The sequence below is a fragment of the Malania oleifera genome, chromosome 6, assembly GCF_029873635.1.
Source record: "Malania oleifera isolate guangnan ecotype guangnan chromosome 6, ASM2987363v1, whole genome shotgun sequence".
Taxonomy (NCBI): domain Eukaryota; kingdom Viridiplantae; phylum Streptophyta; class Magnoliopsida; order Santalales; family Ximeniaceae; genus Malania; species Malania oleifera.
The window spans coordinates 60,941,608-60,945,408 of record NC_080422.1 but is presented as its reverse complement, the minus strand read 5'-3'; positions in this window follow the sequence as shown (position 1 = coordinate 60,945,408).

The window sequence follows — 3,801 nt, the reverse complement described above, 5'->3', positions numbered from 1 at the left end:
CATGCGCATGAGATGAAACGCTAATGCTTGATCCACATACATATCACAAAGAATCAAGGACACGACACATATTTTTTGCGTATAAAGATTCTTCAACCGATTAATGCCTCCGATGAATTCACGACAAGTTTGTGAATAAGTTGATCTAGGGTGGTCTTAGTTGGATATGGCGAGTAGGTGAGAAGATGCTAGGGTGAAGGACCCAGCACCTTATAGATAGGCTAGATCCTTTTCAGACTAGTCCACTCCATATACTTAGCGTTGTTCCTTTTAATATGTGGGATGTTTGATCGTGACATTCCTCCTCACATACGACCAGTGAACCCATTCCTTTTGAGTGTTTTTGAGGGTATACCAATTAGGCTGAGTCAAAGCGATCGTTCTGTAGGTGTCCACTAGTATCCTAGGTGTACTGAATCACACACATCACACACACCTTGAGAGTTTACCTGTTTATACTCGAACTTATATGATTGCATTAACTCTGAATGTGCCACTGATTAACTTCATGTGAGCATACTGCTCTCAAATCACATATAAACGATGAAACTTGCATGAGTGACGTGCTTTGGAGTCGTGTGCATTGAATATGAAAAAGCTTGTGTGAAATTCAATTATGTTCTTGTATGTAAAACGGTATACTTGTCTCGCATGTGCATTGATTTCATGATCACTGGAGTTTGTAGTTGTAGGCACTACCTTGAAATTCATTCACGTCATTTGCTAGAGACTAGCAAAACGTTAGTTGGGGGGTATGATTACTCGTGAAAACTGCGTAATTGGGCATTTTAACCCAATCTTTACGGTTTATATTTTTAATTAAATGTCCAAAATTTTTCAATATTTTAATAGAGTGCCAAAATCATCATTCTTGAACTTTATTGCATTATTTATGAAGTTTTGCTAATTTTTTGTTGCAGGAAAAATCTCGGAAACCAAAACCAACACCTGTTTGTATTTCATGGATAACTTTTCCGTCTGAACTCCAATCGAGATGATTCAAATTTTTAGAGAAAGAGGAAAGGATTATATACAACTTTTATGTTTTGAGTTTTACGAGAAACGGGCTTTAGAAGAGTCAGATTTGTGATGAACAGAGAATGAAAAAAATGAAAAAAATATAACAATTCGGGTTGAGTCAAGTTGCCGGGTCAAACCCAATTGGGTCGGGTTATTTCCATCCTGGTCTAGGGAAAGCCTCCCTTCTCCTTTATTTAAATTTCCTATTCTCCACCTTTTCCCTTGTTGGGCGCTGCCCCCAACCGAACCTCTTGCTCTGTTTTTACTTCTTGTCTCCTTTTCTCTTCTCTTAACCTCTCTTCCCTTGCTCCTCCTTCTTCCCTAGCTCTTCCTCTTTATCTCTCACTCAAATCCCCTTCCTCTCTTAATATCCTTCTTCCTCCTTCCCTCTGTTCTCTTTTCCTTTCAGTTCCCTATCCTCCCTTAGCCCTTTGCAACCCGAAAGCCAGCAGCTCCTTCTTGCTATCCCAGCCACACCAGAGTTACAACACAGACCTGTTCCAAGCTTCTCCATCCTCTCCACCAGCCACCCAAAACCAGCAAGGTTGCTCCAGAATTTCCTTGCTACCACAACACCATTCTAACAGCAGCCCCCAAGCATAACAGCAGCAACCTGAAGACCCCTCTGCTTTGCTTGAACTCCTTCCAGCAGCAGTGCTACTAGCTATTTCGGCCAGCCATGCCAACACCAATACGAGGCCACCACCGAGAGCTTCCTACTGCATAGCAGCTTGCTGAGCACCAGCTCTGCTTCCTCCATCTTTCACTACACCAGCCTCCTCTGAGCAGGAACAACAGCCCCGAGCCCTCCTTCAGCTTGCGGCAACTCCCTCCAATAGCCAGACCACCACGGCTCCATGGATTTGTTTCTCCCTCCCTCTCTCTCTCTCTCTCTCTCTCTCTCTCTCTCTCTCTCTCTCTCTCTCTCTCTCTCTTTTCCTTTCTTTCTTTCTTTTATTTACTTTTCTTTGAATCTTGGAATATTGAAGAAATTTTAGTTTTTTTTTAATGTTATTAGAGTTTTCTTTCTTTTTGTTTAAGTTGAGTAATGTTGGGTATTTCATTATTGTTAAATTAATCTCTTTGTTTATCTAATTGATAGTTATTTTAATTTAGTTTTCTTAATTAAATTCAGATAATTTTTTGTTGAAATTCGATTTAGTTTGAGTCTATGATTAGTAAAGGTTGTATTTTTATTGTGTTCCGTTAGTGTTTACATCTTTTAAATTTTCGTTGAGTTCATGTTTGCATTTAAATTGTGAATCTTGATTTGATCTTTTAATTGTGCTAAAGGTTCGATTTTTAGTAGGTTCGGTTTTTTTAGTGTGTGTCTGGTTTAGTTTCCATTGGGTGTTTTTAATTCCATGTTTTAGGTGACCATCTTTAAACTAATGCGTGTTAAGTTTCCTTGAGTAAATTAGGATTTCCATTAGTGCTCTTTAGTTCAATGTATGTTAGTTTTAGGACCTTAATTTTCATGTCATTTAATTCATAAAAAGTGAAATTGAACGATCTTGAAAATCTGAATCTGAACCAAGTTCAGTACCATTTTTATTTTCAATTGGACGAATGTGAAATTGAGATTAAAACGCATTCCCTGAGGAGACGATCTAGCTCTTGGGCTAAATATTACACGACGTAACTCCTATACTTGGGATAGCTTTCGAGCTGCTCATTTTTCAAGTGAGTCAAGTTTTTGGCGTCGTTGCCAAGGAATGTCGGTCTTAGTTTCAAAATTATGTTTTTCCCTTCATTTTTATTAGTTTTATAAAAAAAAGAAAAAAAAAAGCAAAAAAAAAGAGTGAGTTTTGAAAAATGGCTACACCTGCACCGCGCACGATAATAAACTTTTTGCAGCTTGAATATGCCACTGCATCCTCTTCCACTATTTTTCCTTATGGTGAGTTTAATTTCATGATGCAGCGCGGGAGGACGTCACTGCTACCCGAGTTCTACGGGAAGGAATCTGAGTGCCCACATCAGCACTTAGCAGAGTTTGAATTAACCCGCAACATGTTTTTCTCTCGTGCTAAAACTGATGAATCTATTAGACTGAATTTATTTCTTGCTACTTTGTAGGATAGGACACTAATTTGGTTTCATTCTATGAGACCTCACTTTATCACTAATTGGTCTGATATGGAGCGTGAATTCCTGCATGCATTTTGTCCCTCACAGAAAACTCAATTTTTGCAGGAACAGATTCTTAATTTTTTGCAACAGGATGACGAGACATTTGGGGCTTGCTAGAAACAATTCAAGGATCTACTAAGTGCTTGCCCACATCACAGGTTTGACTCATGGAGGTTAACTGATTATTTTTATACTGCTCTTACCTCTGATTGCAAGTATTTTGTCCAGACCATGTGCAATGGAGAACCCATCAATGAGGATCCAGATCAAGTATTATCATTCTTTGATTACTTAGCTGACAATGTCCCACAGTGCAACACACGATACTCTCTAAAATGTCTCCCACTCCTTCTCTCTTCAATTTTGGGTCTGTTGCTCGCCGGATTGATGATCTGAAGCCACCACGATGCTCTTGACGAAGTTCTCTACAAGTCTACTTGAGCTGATCGCTGGTAGAATTGATTTGGAATTCATCCCAAGTTCAAGGTAAGGTGTTTTATTTAGAATCTATTTTCCCTACAGTTATAGGAAATGTTGTTTGTAGGAAAATACTGATGTTTTGTTTTGGAGGATGTTGCTTTCAGGGTGTTGAGTGGAGAACCCTGCAGGTGTAAGGCTAGAGTTTAGTGAGGGCTTTTCAGAAACTAG